The following is a 22,418-nucleotide window of genomic DNA, read 5'->3' on the forward strand; positions in this document are numbered from 1 at the left end:
TAGTTTGAATTTTTTTTTGTTTATTTAAAATTTAATTTTTATCTTGGGTTTAATCACTTTATATTACAAAAAAAAAAAACTGCTATTTATTTTTTCAAAATTCTCTTTATTTTTCTGTTTCATAAAAAAAAATTCCCCAAACAAAATAATTACATTAAACAGGAATTTATAATTGGTTATTGTAATGGATGCAAAAATGTGTGTTGCATGGGATTAATTCCCATGGCAACCGGTTGGGTGACCTGAAGAATTGGTTGTGTATAATTTTTTTATTATTTTTGCATGCCATGTGTCTTAATCTTATTAGCCCAAAAAAGTGGGTATGGTACCGAAAAGCACTTTTCGGTACCCTAGCATCACCCTTGTTTGATTTATGAGAAATTTGATACAAAGAAGACATATTTCTTGATATCGGAAGGTTACTAACATAGAGGGATTTCTGAATACTTCATAACATTTTTTTTTTCTTTTTTTTCCTTTTTTACATTTTTTCAGAAACCAAACGCTCCTCTGTTTCGTGACGGTTATGACAAATTTATGAATATTCTTTTCTGTATTATGACCTTGAATCTGAGCTCAACGAACATTTGTTTTGGTTTCTTTTGGTTTTTGAAAAAAATAAAATCCAAAAAAATAAAAATAAAAAGACTGACAACATGAAGATTATTTTCTTTTATTATCACAGAAGCCAAAAAGGCAGCTTTATTATTTATCCTATTTTTTATCGGTTCAGTTAGCTGGTTTGTTTTTTTTGGCTAACACGAGTCAGTGCCTATGCGATTAATTTATTTCCACTTTTGTTGTTTTTGTTTTTCTTTTCTGTTTCAATTCCTTTGAAAAGCTGAATAGTGAAAGAGTGAAGTTTCCTGTCCCCAAATAACATATTCTATATGACTTACACTTTTTTTTTTTTTTGGATTAAAAGGATTTTTATTTTTTATTTTTTATTTTTTTTATAATTTATTTGCTTTACTTATTTTCTTATTACCTTTAGTAGAAATTTGGCTAACCCAAATTTCATTTAACTTATGCCTTAAACTTGAGATGTTGTAAGCCTTGATGTTTGTTTATCTTTGGCTCTTTTAGAGTTAAAAAGATGATAATAACTCACTACTCTTTTTTTTATATATAGATAAAGATCCATTGTAAGGGGATAATAATAACTCACTACTTAAGGGTAGTTATTTAATGTTAAGATGATTATTATTATTATTATTATTATTAATTTTTATCTAGATTGAACAAGACTATAGAAAGTACAATTTTGTGATATTGCATAGATTTTAGGGTAATAAAAATAGCAAATCTAACCTTCCATTTTTAATAGCCTAAAAAATAACCAATTTCAGACAAAAAAACCCTTTTAGCCCATTTTCCCTTCAACCCACCCTTATTCTGCACACCCATTTCTTATCCTTCAACCCGATTTATTACCCTTTAGGAAAGAAAACACACAACATGTCTCTATCCATTCCAAGAAAATGGGAAGCCAACATGAGAGCGAGAAATCAACATGATGGAAAATGTAGAGTAAGTTTCATTTTTCCCTTCCATTTCAATTTCTTCAAATTCTAAAAATGAACTTTCTTGCAGTTCAGGATATTAGAATGAAAAGAAACCCTAAGTGTCTTATATCAATTCCCTTTATTTTTCAAAAATCAAATCCTATTTTTTTTTATCTTATTGATATTATGAGTTGACTCAGTTTATGAAAATGGAGGAAGAAGAAGATTCAATTTCTCCAAACTCTGAAAATGAACTTTCTTGCAGTTCAGGATATTAGAATGAAAAGAAACCCTAAGTGCCTTATATCAACTCCCTTTATTTTTCAAAAATCAAACCCTATTTTTATATTTATCTTATTGATATTATGAGTTGATTCAGTTTATGAAAATGGAGGAAGAAGAAGATTCATTGATGAAGAATATCAAACTAAAGAAGTATAAAGGCCTAGCAAAAAAAAAGAAGTGAGAGAAAATGATGCTATGAAAACCCTTCATTCTCAATAGAAAATGAGAATGAATTATCTGAATTGATAAACATTAATTTTCTACTTGAAATTTTGGATTTTTATTTTTTTTATGAATTTATTTTTCATGAATTGATAATGTAATTGAATAAAACTTTTATAGAATTAAAGTTGTAATTTTTTGTTGTAAGTTCATACTCCAAGGTCTGAAGCAATATTTCAATGATAAGAAAAAATTGAACTTAACTATTATTAAGGTCATTATCAATAGGTTTTAAATTGCTTTGGTTTTGTTTGAAATTTTTTAATGAATTTATTTATTATGAATTGATAATGTAATTGAATAAATTTATGGAATTATTTAATCTAAATATTTAAAATTTTAGTTTAAATATGTTAAAAATACTTTATGTTTTATAGACATCTTTATTTTCTAATATCTCTATTTTCTCAATCTTTCATGATATTTTTTTGATATTTTGGTCAATAAAAATAAAAAATTGAAACTGAAGTTGTAATTTTTCTCTATAAGGACATAGTTCGAAGTTCGAAATAATCTATCAATGATAAGAAAAAACTAAACTTAACTATTATCTAGTTTACTGTCAACAAGTTTAGGTTTTAAGTTGCTTTGGTTTTGTTTCAAGGGGCATTAGAATATTCTCTACATTTTTATTTCTAGATATAACTTAGTTAAATTTAATAACCTTAATTGCATTAGTATCATTAACAACATCCTCATGAAATATGCTATCTTGTAGAAAATTAGCATCTATCATGACATCCTTGAATAATACGAAAAGAAAATTTATGTTAAGAAGTACTACAAAATGATGGATTAAATATAGTTGAATTGATATTTTAAAATTTTTTATTACCTTGTAGATTGACATTCCTCCTCCGTCGTCTTTTATAACTAAAATACCTAAAAAGGAGTATTTTCTCAAAAAAAATTGCATGCTTATCTCACTTGGTAGCCGTTGAAAATATTAAGAAGAAATTGACTTAGCCATAATTGGAGATGTTTTAAAAGTCACGTTTTAGTCACTTTTTACTCCTACCCAAACTCAAATTTTCAACCCAAATTATCCACAAATTGTTGTTACATCAATGCGAAACCAAAAAGGACAGTGAAATGTGGATTTTATTAAAGTCAAAGGGCTTAAGATTTAGTAAAGATGAGTTTGAATTGATTATAGGCTTGAGTTTTGGTCTTATTCTAGAATGTGACAAAAAATCATTACGAATAAGGGATGCATACTTTAAGGAAGAAAATGAGATGTGTAATGGTAAGTTGGAGAAAGTTTTCCTTTCTTTAAGAGAGTTGAAAAAAAAAATGAATGAATTTGAAGATGAAGATGCAGTAATGTTAACACTTTTGTACTTTCTAGACCATGTTTTATTCGGGCAAGATAGGAAAATTTTGGAGACTTCAACAAATAATCCATGAAGGGAGATCTATTATGAGAGGATGGTTTTTGGGATGCAAAGGGCTATGGAGAACTGGGTATCCAAATACCAAAATAAGAAGAAAGCAAAGGGTAAAGCTACAGAGAGGCATATAGTCTTGTTCAATTTGCATATGCCTTCTAGGTTTGGGCATATGAGGTTATTCTACTCATTTAATTGAAATGTACTACTCAAGTCTCTGAGAGCTACCCTCAAATATTAAATTGGAGTGTAACTAGTGCTTCAAGGTTTACTGAGGTTGACAAGATCTTTTTAGGGTCTAATTTAAGTAATTCTTCATCTTTAAATTTTAATAATGCAATTATATACATTGTTACTGATAATTAAAGTTTATTTGAATTTTGTATTTATCTTTTCATTCACTCTTAATACCCACCTTAGAGGAGCATCAACAAGGTTATTGTATGCATTTGGATACATGAGTATTAATCGATAGGTTGCACCAATCAATTGTCTCATAATATGCTAAGAAGATGACTTAGGACATGAAAAAGACTCATATAAAACTACAACATATGTTGTCATTATTGCTAGTGTAATGGTAGAAGAAGCAACAAATAATGCATGTGTGCCATCAATGGGCGTAACTTAACCTAAACTTAGCTATCATAAATAATGCTTTTTTTTTTTTTTTTATGGACTTTATTATAATACAAGATGTTCACTCCATAATTAACATGTGGAACATGAACTTAAATAGTGTTAAGTTCATTATAAATAAACTTATAGGAAATTAAGTCCACAGGTATCATAAAAAACCTAAATTTAACAAGTGTCTTATTTGAAAGTGAACAAATTTGTCATAGTATTTAGGTTTTTTTAATGTTGTAAGTGTTAAATTCTTATTTTATTTATGTGTATTATGTCTAGAAATTATGAATGAAGTTTGTGAAATTAACATAAAGCTCAAAGTTAAATTTTAGTTATCTAAAGAAGGAAATTGAGGGACTCAACTTGAAGATGAATGAATTGAAACAACATTTCTTAAATGTTAGTGACAAATTTATTATATTTATATTTTCTAATACTTCAATGTTTTGATATTAATGTGTTTTCTCATATTATTATTATTGGATGATGCATGCAACTTTAGTTAAGAGTTCAAATGAGATGTATGTTATGCATGAAACTAGATTCACAAAATCTAGTACAAAGGAAAACGATAGTAATATGGGCTTTGATTTTCAAAATGAAAAATTTGAGGATGTTACAACTGATGAAGTGGATAGGAACGACTTTCCAATGGGTATGAACATTGACATAGAAGATTGTGGACACCTTCAACTTACACAAAAACCCATGATGAAGAGTTGAAGGATGACTACTCTCATGATGATCCAATTATTGATATTGCCAAGCTATTTGGACCCCAACTATGCTAGGTGAGTTTTTAGTATATGTCATACCTTACCATCTATCTCCTACAATTTTTAAGTGGAAACATAGGATTAAAAAATCTTGTGTCTTGAGCAAATTTTTATAGATCCCGTAAAAAGAAAGAAAGTACTAAAAGAGATTGCAGAACCATTATCTTTAGGGATAATCGATTAAAAGGGATAAAATTCCCTCGATATTGCAAAACTAACCCCCCACTTATTTAAGTCTCAAAAATGACCCAACTCAGACAAAAATACCCCTCTGCTATCTCTTTAGCCCATTTTCCCTCCAACTCCAATTTTCCCCTGTGTTGTGTCCCTTTCTTACCCTACAAACCCATTTGTTCCATTTGTTAACTTGCAAGAAAGAAACCACGAAGGACTTTTCCATTCATTGCAAGAGAACAAAAAGGTGACACAACACAAGGAAAAAACATAAAGTAAGTTTCATTGTTTCTTTATTTGATTTCAGTTTTTCGAACTGTACAATAAACCTTCATCCATGAAATGAAAAGAAACCCTAAGTGTCTTATTTTGGTTCCTTTTTATTTATTTTTAAATCAAACCTTATTTTTCGTATTTTTGATATTGTGTGTTGATTCAGTTTATGAAAATGGCGAAAGAAGAAAATCTGCTGATGAAAAATACGAAACAGAAGAAGTATAAAATTTTGGGAAAAAAAGGAAGTGAAACAAAGCAAGGTTTTGAAACCTTGTCATTGTCATCAGAAAATGAAAAGAAATCAATTGATTCAGTAAGCATTAATTTTCTACTTGAAATTTTGGTTTTTTTATTTTTTTATTTTTATGAATTTATACTTTATGAATTGATAATCTAATTGAATAAAACTTTAATGGAACTGAAGTTGAAAATTTTCTTAGTGAGGTTATAGTCCAAGGTTTAAAGCAATATTTGAATGATTAGAAAAAACTAAACTTAACTACTATCAAATTCACCATCAAAAGATTTTGAAAATTTGTGTAATGAAGTTATTTGTTATGAATTTATAACGTATTTGAATATAATTTTTATGAAATTATTTTATCAAAATATTTAGAATTTTGATTTAAATATATATGTTAAGAAAAAACTGAACTTAACTGCTATCAAGTTCATTGTCAGCAGGTTCCATTTCAAAATGGTTTGGTTTTGTTTCAAATTTCAATAAACATTAGAATAATGTTTGCATTTTTTTTTTTTTTTTGCTGCAACTTAGTAAAATATAATAGTTTCAATTGCATTAATAAAATAATATCTTTAGAATATTAGCATTTGACATGACATCCTTAAATAATATGAAAATAAAGTCTATGTTAAGAAGTAATGCAAAATGATGGATTTAACATAGTTGGATAAGTTTGGTAATATAATTTTACTCAACTTATATTGATATTTTTACAATTTGTTATTATCTTGCAAATTAACATTCCTCTTCTTTTCCTATCTTTTATATCTAAAATACCTAAAGATGAGTACTTTCTTGGGAAAATTGCACGTTTGTCTTACTTGGTAGCCATTGAAAATATTAAGAAGAAATTGACTGAACCACAATTGGAGATGTTTAGAAAATAATGTTTTGGACATTTTTTGCTCCTTCCCAAACTTAGATTTTCAGCCCAAATTGTTCATCAATTGTTGTTACATCATTGTGAAATAAAAAAAGACAATGAAATATGAATTTTATTAAAGTCAAAGGGCTTAAGATTTAGTAAAGAATAGTTTGCATTGATTACAGGCTTGAGTTTTTGTCCTATTCCAAAATGTGACCAAAAATCATTACGAATAAGGGACACACACTTTAAAGGAGAAAATAAGGTGCGCAATGATGCGTTGGAGAAAGTTTTTCTTTCTTTAGGAGAGGTAAAAAAAAAAAAAAGGAATCTGAAGATGAAGAGATGATAAAGTTGGCACTTTTGTATTTTTTTAGAGCATGTTTTATTTGGGAAAGAAGGGAAAAATTTAATGGATATGAAATGGGTTACTTTAGTTGATAATTTGGAGGCTTTTAACAAGTATCCATGTGGGGGGCGGGTGGGGGGATTTGTTATGAGAGGACACTATTTGGTTTGCAAAGAGCTTTGGAGAACCGGGTATCCCAATACCAAGATAAGAATAAAGCAAATGGAGAAGCTATAGTTGAAGCATATAGTCTTGTTGGATTTCCATATGCCTTCCAAGTTTGGGCATATGAGGCTATTCCACTTATTGGATTGAAATATGTCACTCGTGTATCTGAGAGTTATCCTCAAATATTAAATTGGAGTGAAACTAGTGCTCCAAAGTCTATTGAGGTTGAAAAGGTCTTTCTAGAGCCTAATGTAAGTAATTCTTTACCTTTAAATTTTAAAAATGCAATTCTAAATATTATTGTATTTTTGTTTGTTAATAATTATATTTGATTTGGATTTTGTAGTTAACTTTTCATTCACTCCTAACACCCACTTTAGAGAAGAACAACAAGACTATTGCAAGCATGTAGATAAACAAGGAGCTTCAGCATAAATGTTGCACCACTCAAATGCCTCACAAGAAGCTAAGAAGGATGACTTAAGGCATGAAAAAAGCTCATTTGACATTGCTACATATGTTGTTGCTGCTACTGCTGCAGTGACAGAAGAAACAACAAATGATGCAGTTGCTCCATCAATAGAAATAACTTAACCTAAACTTAGTCATCATAAATAATGCATGCATGTTCCTTTTATTTTGTACTTTATTTAATACAAGATGTTAACTCCATAATTAACATGTGCAACCTGACCTTAACTAGTGTTAAGTTCATTATAAATAAACTTATAGGAAGTTAAGTCTGCAGGGATCATGAAAAAACCTAAATTTAACAAGTGTGTTATTTCAAAGTGAACAAACTTGTCATAATATATATATATATATATATATATATATATATATATATATATATATATATATAAGTTGTAAGTGTTAAGTTTTTATTTCATTTATGTGCAATATGTGCAAAAATTATGGATGGAGTTTGTGAAATTCAAACAAAGCTCAGAGTTAAATTTCAGTCATCTAAAGAAAGAAAATGAAGGACTCAACTCGAAGATAGATGAATTGAAACAAATTTTATTAGAAGTTAGTGATATGTTTACTATGTTTATATTTTCTAATACTTCAATGTTTTGACATTTGTCTTTTCTCATATTTATTATTATTGGGTGGTGTATGCAATTTCAGGTTAAGAGTTCGAATGAGGAACATGTTATGCATGACACTAGATTTACAAAATCTAGTACAAAGGAAAATGACAACAATATGGACTTTGATTTCCAGACTGAAATTTTTTAGGATGTTATAAATGATGAAGTGGAGAGGAATGACATTCCCATGAATGTGACCATTGGCATGGAAGCTTCTAGAAACCTTCAGCTTGTAGAAAAACATATGACTAAAAAGTTGAAAGATGATTACTCTAATGATGATCCAACTATTAATATTGCCAAGTTGTTTGGTACCCCAACTATGTCGGGCGAGTTTTCAGTATATGTCATACCTCACCATCTATCTTATACTATTTTTAAGCGAAGACGTGAGATTAAAAAATCTTGTATCTTGTAGCACCCTTTTATAAATCCCACTAAGAGAAAGAAACTAAGAAAAGAGATTGAAGACTTTATTTGATCAATTGCGTCCAACCTCTAAAGAAACATTAGAGTCCTTTCAAAAGTGGATGAGTGATGACCAAGGGTGAGTTGTATACATCCATACTTGTAAATTTGTGTTCTTCACAAGTTATAAAATTACTAATGTTTTTTTTCTACTTTGATGTCAAAGGTCCACAATTGACATTGACTGCATGCATATAGATAAAAATTGGTTTCAATCATTGTCTAATCATGGTTCATGGCTTGCTGACATGATTTGTAAATGATGCATTTTTTTATTTTTTTTATTTATTATTATGTTTAGTTTACAACCAAATAATATAACTAATTTACTTTATTGTAATTGTTAGCACATTAATGTTGCCTTCTTATTTTTCTGGAAGCGGTGAATGGAAAATCCTCATATTTTTTCCCAAAAGTTTACCACAGCAGATACTATGTTTTGGGTATGTGTAGTTTGAATTTTAGTTATCATTTTTAATTTTTTGTAATAATGAATCTTATGATCTTGGTTATTTATTTATGCATGTTAACTTTATTCTATGTAGCAAAATGCTCAAGCAAGATGGATTAAACATGACAAGAAATGAAACCAATTCAAATTAGCAGAGAATGACATTCTTATTGATTATGCCAATGGTTCGCAACCTCTTTATTCTGTCAAATGGCTTGATGTTGACATTGTGTATGTATATGACTCATTGATGGGCATCAATAATAATGCAAGATTGCAAGTTGCCATTAAACCATTAGCCAAATTGTTGCCACATATATTGAATGTCATAGCATATTATGGGTTTCATGGTGACACAAAAGTTAACTATCAGAAATGGGAAATTGAAAGGCTGCAAGATATTCTTCAACAGGAACATGAGTAAGTGATCTTAAATTTACTTTCGTATATTATACATTTAATCCTTAATAATAGCTCTAACATTGATTATTTGTGTACCATATAGTGGTGACTGTGACATGTTTGTTATCAAATATGTTGAATACTTAATGCACAACCATCCATTAAAGCCATTAATAAGTGCTCGAATGGACTGGTTACGGGAAAATATGGCAACAAAGTTATTTATATGAAATACCTGCCTATGTAATGAATTCATGTTAATATTTCACATTTTGATAATGTAGTTGGATGGTTTGTTATATGTAATTGGATAGCTTGATATATGTAGTTGGACAACTTGATATATATACTTGGATATTTTGATGAATGTAGTTTGATAGTTATGTATACAATTGACCTTTTAAACTAAACTTGACCTTTGTCAAGTTATTTTGTGTACAAACTTGAAGGTAGCTAAGTCCACAGTTTTAATAGAACACCTAAACTTAACTACTATCAAGTTAAATGTGAACAAACTTGAAATATATTAAATTGAAGTCTATTCCAAAATAAGATATTTAATTTGGACTTAACAGGTATTAAGTTGATCTTGTATAGACTCATAGGAAGTTGTGTCTACAGTTGCCATTTTAACTTGAACTTAACTATTGTCAAGTTATTTTATGAACAAACTTGAAGGTAGTTAAGTCCACATTCTTTAAACAAAACTTGAACTTAACTATTGTTAAGTTGTTTTATGTACAAACTTGAAGGTAGTTAAGTCCACAGTTTTTAGGCAAAACCTGAACTTAACTATTGTCAAATTCCTTATTAATAAACGTGAGGACAGTTGAGTCCATAGTTTGAGAATAAGCATGCAATTTTCATTCATACTTTATACATAACTCATCATAATATGTATGTACAAAAGTAAAAAAAATATATCAATTTCTATGGGTATGCAAAAAAAGGGGGATCATTATTATAATATTCATCTATGTGCTTATCCTATCACCTTATACAAAAACGTAACTAACATTTCCATTCACATGGGTACTAAAAAAATAAAAAAGCTCACTATTACAATTTTCATTCCATGTAAGTTCATAGAGTGCCAAAGATATCATGATATCAAGGTGATTCGTCCCCAGTAACGACACCATTTGATTTGTGCACCAGACGGGTGTTATCAACAAAATTTATAAAACCTAAATCACCTAACACTAGGGTAGCATGGCTATTATAGTATAGTGACTCTAGGATCGTCCACAAGGATGGGTTTTCTTCGTACAAGTGACTTCAGTGAAGGTAATGAAATTGTGCTTTTCCTTATGAAAATTAGCTTTTAAAGAAAATGGAATTGTGGTTGAAAAAGTTGATTTTAAGTTAAGCAAAAATAGCAATTGAAGTTAACTACAAAGAGAATGTCTCTTGGAGCTTTAGGTCACTAGGATTGGGTTCCTTAGGCAAATGGGGAGATTCCAGATCTTCTCCTCGCATTGGGGACAATAACATAAAGGATGGTTATCTCCCGAACCGGTTTTGTATTTAGCAATTAAGATTTGATTTAAAGGGTTCATGAAAAATGGTAGTTGCTTCTCATTAATGGCTTCAAACACTAAAGACCCCTCACCTTGAACCACCTTCCAATGGCTCGTACTCGATAACTAATGAACATCCATGGATCTAGCAATAAGCATCCATAGAATCCAGAAAGCTTACCAAGTATTGGCCATTCAAGGTGCTTCTCACCTTGAACCACCTTCCCATGGCTCGTACTTGATAACTAATGGACATCCATGGATATAGTAATAAGCATCCATAGAATCCGGAAAGCTTACCAAGTATTGGCCATTCAAGGTGCTTCTAAGGGATTTAAAGCTAAACCTTGAAATAAAAGCCATCAATGGTTAACAACTACCTTCATTTAAAGCAAGGAAAACTCCCACCTTTGCATCCAGGTCTTTCACCTAGTTTCCATCACTCCAAGAAACGTAAAACTTAGCCACTCATCCCTTGAGAAATCATTCTCAGAGGTTGTTTGACTAGAAAGAAAAATGAAAACAAAATGAGAAGGAAAGACAAAGCAAGGGCTCTGTATATTTCTTTCTACTGGAATTACAAGTGTCGTCTCCTTCTTTTCAAAAGATTATACAAAAGATATTGTATAGAGAGGTCTTTCTAATCCCCCTTTATAGTTCATAACTAAGAAATCCTATCATTGGTTGATTACAAGGAGAAAATAGTAATTTACACAAAAATCTGGAGATAAAAATCTAACGGAGTCGGTGCACAGGAAGATTTCGCAGACCATGCCAAATTTCGCATGGTGTGGTTTCGTAGGGTGTGCGAAATTGTCCTTCACTCAGTCCTGTAGCTCCTCCTCCTCTTGATTAGCATGCTATGCGAAATTGCTACATGTTGGATTTCTTCCTCTGGTTTTCTTCCTTGCATCTCTGATTGGCTTGACAACCTATTGCCAAGCTTGGCAAAGGGCTATGAAGTGCTCCAAAACTCGGATTCTTCATGTATTTGAGCTTCAACTTGCATTGCCATGGATTGCACAAAATTCTCCCTCATTCTTTGCTTGTTTCAATGATAAAAAAGCTACTAAAAACACTAAAACTGGCCAAAAACTAATTAGTAACCCTTGCTAGGTTCCTTAATGTGCCAATTGAGTTAAAAAGTATTAACTACTACTCAAAAGTGTTTAAAACAGTTAATTTCAAGCTATAAAAGAGCACTTTTTGAGTATAATCACTCCCCCCAACCGACACATTGCTAGTCTCTTAGCAATGAAGGAGAGATAAAGAAAAATAGACAGTAAAATAATTTGCAAAATCATGCTAATCACTCCAAAAAATTTTCAAGTGGCATAATGCGAATCATACTCTCATGGAACATCAAAGAGGCAAAACCCAACCTTCAACAAGAGTCATCAAATATCTTGCTTAATCACAATTTATAAAGAGTAGACATTATGCAAATTTAAGCATAAAAAGAATTTCCACTCCCAAAGGTCCAATCCTTACTCTTCTACAAAAATCTAAGTGTTAAACTTATTAGTTTCCAATTATAGTACGTCGAACTATTCTCTCCCCCCAACCTAGTTCTTTCTCAAACCTTAGCAAACTAACCAACCTCCAATAGGCTAAGAATGCACCTATTTTATTTCACAAATTTTTTTCATTGTAGGAGTACAATGCTAAAGGTATTGTTTTCTAAAGTGTCCATGTAACGGGGATCCATCGATGACTCCCAACCAATCAAGGTTTAGGGCATCAAGCTTTAAGGATCTTTCGACCACTAACTCCTCAGATTTCACCCCGTATTTTTTAGATTGAAATTCAATACCTAAGCACCTACAATATGTTAAACTCCACCTATTCACCCTTATAACGAGCATTGAGGTTGGTGACTCCCAACCAATAAAGGCTTAGGGCACTAGGTTTTAAAGACTTTCGCCATATACCCTTGGACCTTGCTTGGGTTTCAAGGCAAGTGAAACACTTTGTTCTTTTTTTTTTTTAAGGCTCATTGGCCTTTTATAAGGTGTCCCGACACTATTAAAACGAGGTCAAAGGTACTAAGTCAAAATTTTCCTGAGTTTAGGGGGTGAGATAGTTTTTCATCTTATAACCGAAACCTAATGTGCACAGTGTGTGGTAAGATTAAAGTGGAAGAAATAAGGTTGAATTCAATAGGAGTTTCAATAATTCATCATCCTCAATAAGCATAATACAAACTCTAAGATTCAAGTGAAAAGACAAGAACTTAATTTCTCCCATTTCATTTTGAGATTTTTTCTTTAATAACCATGGAGAGTAGAGTAAAAACTTTTAAAATTAAGCAAAAAGTAACTAAATTAACAAATTAACCTAGCATTATTAACAATACTTCCTTCCTCAACTCTCCCCCCAACTATCATCAACATTGCCCTCAATGTGTCAAGAACAATTGAAAATAAAGGGAGGAAGTGGTACCTCCTGAGTGAAATGGAGTCTGAGTCGTATAGGAGAAACCACATGAGTAAAAAAAATAAAAAAAATAAAAAGTAATGAGTAGAGGAAATCAAAAAATGCCAAGTAATATAAAAAATGATGTCTATATATTAATATGAGAAAGTACAATATGAAATATCATAAGGTAATACATCAAATCCCAGAATATAAAGCATCAAAACAAGGAACAATCTCCACTAATATAATATGTAAATACAATAAGATAAAGAGATGTCCTATGATCAAGTAGTGGGAGCCTCAGATGGATATGATGCATCTTCAGGTGTAGCTGTGACTGTGTCAACTGTCTGAGGCACATCCTGAGGATCAACTGAAGCAATGGCATCTGTGGTGGCCTCCTGAGGTGGCGGGATCTGGACCTCTGTTGTGGTAGTGTCCTCAGCTAGAGCTAAAGGCTCTGGTGATGTAGGAAGGTCAGGCTGAGGTGGAGGCAAAAGACCCAAGTGCTGCTAGATCTGGCGAAGTATAGCAGTCTGCCGGTTCTGCTAGGAACACATCTCAGCCATCTACTGGAAGAGAACGGCGTGTGTGGTGGACAGTGTCTGCAAGGTAGCTACAAGGCCGCGAAACTCCGAAGCAAAGATGGTGATGGAATGCTCGGATGTAGTAGGAGCAACAAGTGGAACAGTAGGAGTCATAGGGGGAGCAGCAGAAACAGCCTCAGGCATGGGCACTGGTGGTACTGAGGTAGGTGATGCAAAGGCAAGTGGTATAGTCTCTGTCGGAAGCTCGCCCTGCTCTATAGGTACTGGAGTAGGTTGTGTCTGCTTCATTTGTGGGGGCTTTGGAGGTGCTACCATGGGATGGGCTCCTGGAGGTTTAAAATAGCCCGCCAACTGATTCCATTTGTCAAGAGTGAATCACTCTCGACAAATGCGGTGACGCTTGTGGTAAGGCTCAGTAGGAAAACCCATATGCTCCAAGATTTGGTAAAGCAACCTCGGGAATAGCAATGGAATCGTGTTCGCCCTCTGAAGCTTCTTCCTATGGACCTCTCCTCAAAGTGGACGAGGGAGGCCATGATCAAGTGGTGTGGGCCAAAGTAGAAGCCCTCTGATATGCGGAACAAAGCATCCAAGATAGCTCCTCACCTCTTTACCGAATGCTATAAGGGAAAGAGGTTGGAGCGTAGCATCACATCTACGAGAGGCATCCCAGGTGGAAGCTCCTTCCGAAGAAGGATCAAATCTATAGAGGCCCCCCTGGATAAAATGCGAACCATGTCCCTCTGAGATACTGGGAACCACTGGCAGAAAGTAGATGGATCAACTGGCTCGAAAGGAATCTGTAGAGCCTCTGCAATATTTCTAGCCTCGAGGATACCATGACGTCCATCAATGATGAAGTGAATCGAGGTAGGACTCGGGATGCCATGAGTGGTCATGGACTGGTAAAAGTCTAATGCTACTCGGGGATAAAAGAACTCACGAGAAGTCATAAGCTGCTCAAGATAGTACCTCTACAGTAGGCCATAAGAGTCTCGGAGCTCAAGCTTCCGTCGGAAAGCCTCTTGATCAAAATAGAACTTCGAGTGGAAAGGTCTCGACTTGCAATTTGAGTTGCCCTCAATGGGCGGTGTTGTGAGCATCGGGCGTTTGATAATAGACCCCGATGATATGTCAGAAGAAAGCTCAGAATTTGCAGGCTCGAGTATGTGTAGCAACAGGAGGCTCAGATTATGAAGCTCTGGATGACTCGCCTAAGCCTGAGGTCCTGGCCCTCTTGGCAGGAGGGGGCCACACTGAACTTTGAGGGCACGAAGCAGTCGCCTCTTGTGTAATAGCTAGTCTCCTAGTCTCATACCTGCGTTGAGAAAGAGAAGATGAAGGACTAGTGGGTGCTCCGTCCTCAGAAGGGGGAATCTGTAGGGTCTCTATGGTGGCCTCCTAAGGTGGCGAATCACGAGGCACTCTGCCTCGAAGTGCGACTCTGCGAAGGGGCAGTAAGGGCCCCTTGGGTTCGTGCTCCAAGGGGAGTGTCGAATGAGAGAGGGAATGAGGAATGAGATGTGAGAGGGAGCATGTGAACAAAGGATGAAACTAGAACAGAGGCACGGGGTGACACTGTGAAGAAGCCGCAAGGTGGCAAAGAGATTCGCAATAAGAGGGTGCTTGTGAAATGGGGGAAAAATGAGGGAGTTAAGGTTCGGGAGGTATTTAAAAATAAATTCGCAAGGGCGTTTCGCAGACCATGCGAAATTTCACATGGTGTGCCAAATTTCGCACAGTGTTGGGTGTGCGAAATGGAATTTAATGGGCTCAAAATTGGTAGTAGTTGACCTTACTATTTGAAAAGGGTTTCACATACCCTGCAAAATTTTTGCAAGGGTGTGCGAAATGCCTTGGTGAATTTTTTTTCTTCAGGGTTTTTTCTCTACCAAGAATCTTTAAGGACATGCCCAACTACTTTGAAGTCCCCCCTGAATTTGATCATAAAAAACCTAAGTTAATTCAAACCAAAATGAAATTAAAGCGAGAAATCAAAATCAAAACAAGTTACAATACAAGAAAACTTTCAAATAAAAAATAAAACAAAAAGATATGGACTTGATAGTCTTTAGAAAGACTAAGTCCATTCAAAAACTGGTTTTTTCAAGCTTGATGTGGATCAAGTAGGATGAATTCTTCCTTATTACAAGAAAAAGGCTCCATAAAGGGCTTGAGATGGTGGCCATTCACTTTGAAGCTACTGGTGCTGTTGGAGTTGAGTAGTTCCACTACTCCATTTGAATGCACTTGGTGAATGGTAAAATGACCTATCCACCTTGATTTCAGCTTGCCAGGAAAGATGTGGAGCTTAGAGTCATAGAGCAAGACTCTTTGTCCCTTTTGGAAATCTTTGCGGGAAACCAACTAATCATGCCTCCTCTTCAATCTCTCTTTTGCAATTTTTGAATTGATGTAAGCATCATTTCTCAGTTCCTCCAACTCATTAAGGTCTAAAAACCTCTTCAACCCAGCTCTGCTCAAATCCATGTTGAGCTTCTTGATTGCCCACCAAGCCTTGTATTCCAATTCCACAGGGAGATAGCATGTTTTGCCATAGACTAGGCGATAAGGAGACATCCCAAGAATGGTCTTGTAAGCTGTTTTATATGCCCATAGTGAATCAAGGAGCTTGACAGACCAATCTTTTATGTTCGTGTTCACCACCTTCATCAATATGTTTATAATCTCCCGGTTTGCTAACTTAACTTGCCCATTAGTTTGAGGGTGGTAAGGTATAGATACCTTATGCTTCACCCCATACTTGGCTAGGAGAGTTTCAAAAGGCTTGTTGCAAAAATGAGTACCCCCATCACTAATTATGGCTTTAGGTACCCCAAATCTTGAGAATATGTTCTCCTAGAGAAACTTGAGAACCACTCTATGGTCATTGCGCTTGCATAGAACTACCTCAACCCACTTAGAAACATAATCTACTCCCACCAAGATGTAAGAGTAGCCAAAAGACATAGGGAATGGTCTCATGAAGTCAATGCCCCAAACATAAAAAAGATCAACTATCAAAATGGGGTTCAAAGGCATCATGTTCCTGCGTGTCAACTTCCAAACCCTCTGGCATCAATCACAACTCTTGCACATGGTGTGGGCATCTTTGAAAAGTGATGGTCAATAGAAACTTGATTGCAACACTCTCATGGCTGTCTTCTGAGAAGTAAAGTGGCCTCCACATGCATTTTCATGGCAATGACTGAGGATCCTATGTTGCTCTTCTTCAGGAACACACTTTCTTATTATTCGATTCGCATAATACTTGAATAAAATTGGCTCTTCCCAATAGTAGGCATGAATTTTTGCAAAGAAGTACTTCTTATCTTGTGCTTCTCACTCACTTGGAACTTCTCCTATGACTAGGTAGTTAGCAATGTGAGCATACTAAGGAGCAACTTCCACCAACATGAGAGACTCCTCTAGAAAATCATCATTGAAGGGCAAACCATGGGAATTATGTGCGATAACTAGCCTTGAAAAGTGGTCTGCTACCACATTCTCCACTCTTTTCTTGTCTTTGATCTGGAGATTGAACTCTTGAAGCAAGAGAATCCATCTAATTAGCCTTACTTTAGCATCTTGCTTAGTCAACAGATACTTCAAAGCAGAGTGATCAGTGAAAACCACAATGAAAAACCCCACCAAGTAAGCACGAAACTTATCCAAGGCAAAAACTACAACTAACAATTCTTTCTCGGTGGTTGTATAGTTTCTTTGCGCCTCATTCAATGTGTTGCTCGTGTAGTAGATCACATAGGGTTTTCCATATTCTCTTTGCCCAAGAATAGCTCCTATGGCAAAGTCACTGGCATTACACATTACCTCAAAGGGCAGTTGCCAATTGGGAGCCCTCACTATTGGTGCGGTTGTCAGAAATAGTTTCAATTTTTCAAAACTCCTTTGGCATCTATCATCCCATATGAATTTAGCATCCTTCACCTATGGTTCACAAAGAGGCCTTGCAAGCTTAGAGAAATCCTTGATAAACCTCCTATAGAACCCGGCATGGCCAAGAAATTGCTTTACTCCTTTGACATTTGTTGGGGATGGCAACTTGACAATGAGTTCAACCTTTGCTTTGTCAACTTCAATGCCTTGCTTAGAGATGATGTGTCCAATGACAATCCCTTGTTGTACCATGAAATGACACTTCTTCCAGTTAAGCACTAAGTTTTTCTCAATGCATCGATTCAGAATAGCTTCTAAGTTGACCAAGCATTCATCAAATGCACTTCCATATATGGTGATATCATCCATAAAGACTTCCATAATACGCTCCACCATATCACTGAAAATGCTTAACATGCATCTTTGGAAAGTTATGGGTGCATTGCATAAGCCGAAAGGCATTCTCCTGTATGCATAGGTGCCAAATGGAGACGTGAAAGTGGTCTTTTCCTGGTCTTCAACATCAATTTCTATCTGAAAGTACCCGGAGTAACCATCCAAGAAACAATAAAAAGGATGCCCAAAGACCCTCTCAAGCACCTGATCAATAAAGGGCAGCGGGAAATGGTCATTCCTTGTCACTGCATTCAATCTCTTGTAATCGATACACACCCTCCAACCTGTAGTGAGGCGTGTAGAGACATCTTCTCCCTTATCATTTTGCACCACCGTGATCCCAGACTTATTTGGCACAACTTGAGTAGGACTCACCCATGGGCTATCTGATATGAGGTAGATAATACCGACCTGAAGCAACTTAAGAACTTCAGCTCGCACTACCTTTTGCATGTGAGGGTTCAACCTTCTCTGAGGTTGACAAACTGGCTTAGCTTCATCCTCCATGTAAATATGATGGGTGCAGACTAAAGGGCTGATTCCTTTCAAATCAGAAATTTGCCACCCTATTACCTTATTACATTTTCTATGGACTTCAAGTAGACAATCCTCCTGATGAATGGTAAGAGTTGAAGATATAACAACAGGGCACTGCTTGTCTTCTTCCAAGTATGCATACTTCAACTCTATGGGTAGTGGCTTAAGAATAAGCTTTGGGGGCTCCTCCTTAGCAGCTCTTTATGTCTCCTACTCATTAAATAAGGGTAGAATTCTTCTCTCCTCCTCCATGGAGACAGGATAGCAAGCAAATATGAGGGTTTAGGTAACCTTTCATCAAGATCCCCAAGACTCTCAATCAAATCCTCCTGCATTCTCTGATCACAATGCTCCTCCGCTAAAGTGTCAATCATGCACACTTCCTTTGGACCTTCTTCTTCTTCTGGATGGATATGCTTCTTGCACAAATGGAAGATGTTAAGCTCTAATGTCATGTTGTCAAACGTGAGTTGCATGACTCCATTCCTACAATTGATGATTGCATTTGATGTAGCTAGGAATGGTCTTCCAAGTATGATAGGAACATAATTAGTTCCTTTGACAACCGGATCTGTATCAAGAATAACAAAATCCACTGGATAGTAGAATTTGTCAACTTGAACGAAGACATCTTCGATCATCCCTCTTGGAATCTTCACTGATCTATCTGCTAGAGATAGAGTGATGGATGTTGGCTTTAACTTTCCAAGTCCCAACTGCTTGTAAAGAGAGTAGGGTAGCAAATTCACACTTGCTCCCAAGTCCAACAAAGCCTTCTCCACATAAGTCCCTCTAATACTCATTGAAATGGTAGGGCAACCTAGATCTTTGTACTTTACTGGAGACTTGCACTGTGTGATGGCACTCACTTGCTCAGTCAAGAGGTTTTCTTGTTCACATTAAACCGTTTATTTACAATGCACAAGTCCTTCAAGAATTTTGCATATGTCGGCACTTGTTTGATCATGTCTAGCAAAAGGTTATTGACCTTCACTTGCCTCAACGCTTCAAAAATTTCTGATGCATTATTGGTTCCCTTTTTGCCATACAAAGCTTGAGGGAAAGGTGGAGGCATGTGTTTCTTCCTCATATCTTCCTTGATGACTATCGTCTCGAGTTCTTCATCCACACTAGAATCATGGTCATCTTTCTTTGTACTTTTCCCTTTTCTCTTTTCTTTAATTTCCTCACTCTTTTCTTTTTCTGCTACACTCTCTTCATCATGCTTTGGCTTGGATGTGGGCTGATCAACCTCTTTACCACTCCTCAAGGTGATAACTGCTTTGACTTCCCTCGCCTTTGAAGATTCTTCCTCTTGAGCCTCCACTTCATGGATACCCTTGAGATTTTGATGAGGTTAAGAAGGAAACTTTCCTTTCTTTTGCACTGTGTTGAGGTTGGTAAGCCTTGAGATTGCGTATTGGACATTGTCTATCTTCTGAGACAGATCATTTTGCATCCCATCCATCCTTTTGTTCAATGTACTCTCCACACCGTCAATTCTCTGATTTAGTTTAGTATTGATGGACTTCTGATCTCCCACAAAGTCTCCCACAACCTTGCTAAGGTTCACAATAACTTGTTCAAGATTCGAGGCTTGCTAAGGTGCTTGAGCAGGTTGTGTGTACTGAGGTGGCTTTGGTTTCCAAGAGAAATTTGGATGGTTCCTCCAATTTGAATTGTAGATGTTGTCATATGAAGCATTGTTAGTGGGCTTGAATTGACCAATAACATTTGCTTGATCACCAAACATCTCTCTCATTGTTGGAATGGTAGGACACTCCTCCACCAAGTGCTCATAAGATTGACAAATGGAACAAGGCATAGCTTGCACTGATGTCTCAGAAATGGCTTGCACTTCTTGTACCTTCTTCATTTCTAGCTCTTCCAATCTCCTTGCCATAGCTGCAACCTTTGCCTTCATGTCAATGTTTTAATTCAAAACATACATCCCACCCTTAGCATTAGGTTGAGACTTCATTCTTTCCACCTCTCTAGCGTTTGGTTCATCCCATCCTCTTGAAACTTTAGCCACATAACTCAGAAAGTCCATGGCTTCCTTCGGATTCTTACTCATGAAGTCTTCTCCACACATAGTTTCTAGGAGTTGTTTCATTGAAGAAGACATACCATCGTAAAAATAGCTCACTAAGAGCCATGTGTCAAAGCCATGGTGAGGACAAGCATTAATAACTTCCATGTACCTCTCCCAACACTCATAGAATTTCTCATACTCTTTAGCTGAGAAGTTCGAAATTTGCCTTTTCAAACCATTGGTCCTATGAGTAGGGAAGAACTTCTTGAGAAACTCCGCTTGCAAATTAGTCCAAGTTCGGATACTCCTTGGCCTTAGAGAATTGAGCCAAATCTTGGCCTTATCCTTCAAGGTGAAAGGAAATAGCTTGAGCCTCATCAAGTTAATTGAAGCTTCTTCTTCTTGGAATGTATTACAAACCTCCTCAAATTCCTTAACATGCGAGTAGGGATTCTCACTTTCCATCCTATGGAAAGTAGGTAGGAATGGCACAATGTGAGGTCGGATTACTAGCTGCTCAGTGGGAGGCACTATGCATGAAGGTGCACTCATACGAGGTGGATGCATGTGGTCCCTCATGGATCGGTATGCGTTGAAATGATCCTCTTGACCATGTTGGCTATTCTGGTCTTTAGGTGGAACATCCATGATGTTCAAGCACACTTCCAACTCAGTTTCTTGAGGAGTTTCAATCTTCACAAGTCTTCCCTCAATATCTCTTATCCAATAAGGCATGCATAACTAGAGATCACTGAAACAAAAATAAAGAAAACAAAAGAAATACAATTCTAGAAAGAGGTTAAAGTTAGCTAAAAACTAAATAAAAGATAATCTAAAATAGAAACAAAGAAAAAAAATTAATAAAAGAAAAATCATCAAACTTGTGATGAAGATCACAAGTGTTCACCAAAAGTAATGTCAATGTACTTTGGCACCATCCCCGGCAACAACGCCATTTGATTCGTCCCCAACAACAACGTCATTTGATTCGTGCGCCAGACGGGTGTTATCAACAAAATTTATAAAACCTAAATCACCTTACACTAGGGTAGCATGGCTACTATAGTATAGTGGCTTTAGGATCATCCACAGGGATGGGTTTTCTTCGTATAAGTGACTTCAGTGAAGGTAATGAAATGGTGCTTTTCCTTATGAAAATTAGTTTTTAAAGAAAATGGAATTGTGGTTGAAAAAGTTGATTTTAAGTTAAGCAAAAATAGCAATTGAAGTTAACTACAAAGAGAATGTCTCTTGGAGCTTTAGGTCACTAGGATCGGGTTCCTTAGGCAAATGGGGAGATTCTAGATCTTCTCCTCGTATTGGGGACAATAACATAAAGGATGATTATCTCCCGAACCGGTTTTGTATTTAGCAATTAAGATTTGATCCAAAGGGTTCATGAAAAATGGTAGTTGCTTCCCATTAATGGCTTCAAACACTAAAGACCCTTCACCTTGAACCACCTTCCAATGGCTCGTACTCGATAACTAATGAACATCCATGGATCTAGCAATAAGCATCCATAGAATCCGGAAAGCTTACCAAGTATTGGCCATTCGAGGTGCTTCTCACCTTGAACCACCTTCCAATGGCTTCTACTTGATAACTAATGGACATCCATGGATCTAGCAATAAGCATCCATAGAATCCGGAAAGCTTACCAAGTATTAGCCATTCAAGGTGCTTCTAAGGGATTTAAAGTTAAACCTTGAAATAAAAGCCATTAATGGTTAACAACCACCTTCATTTAAAGTAAGGAAAACTCCCACC

This window comes from Vitis riparia, chromosome 2 (assembly GCF_004353265.1).
Source record: "Vitis riparia cultivar Riparia Gloire de Montpellier isolate 1030 chromosome 2, EGFV_Vit.rip_1.0, whole genome shotgun sequence".
Taxonomy (NCBI): domain Eukaryota; kingdom Viridiplantae; phylum Streptophyta; class Magnoliopsida; order Vitales; family Vitaceae; genus Vitis; species Vitis riparia.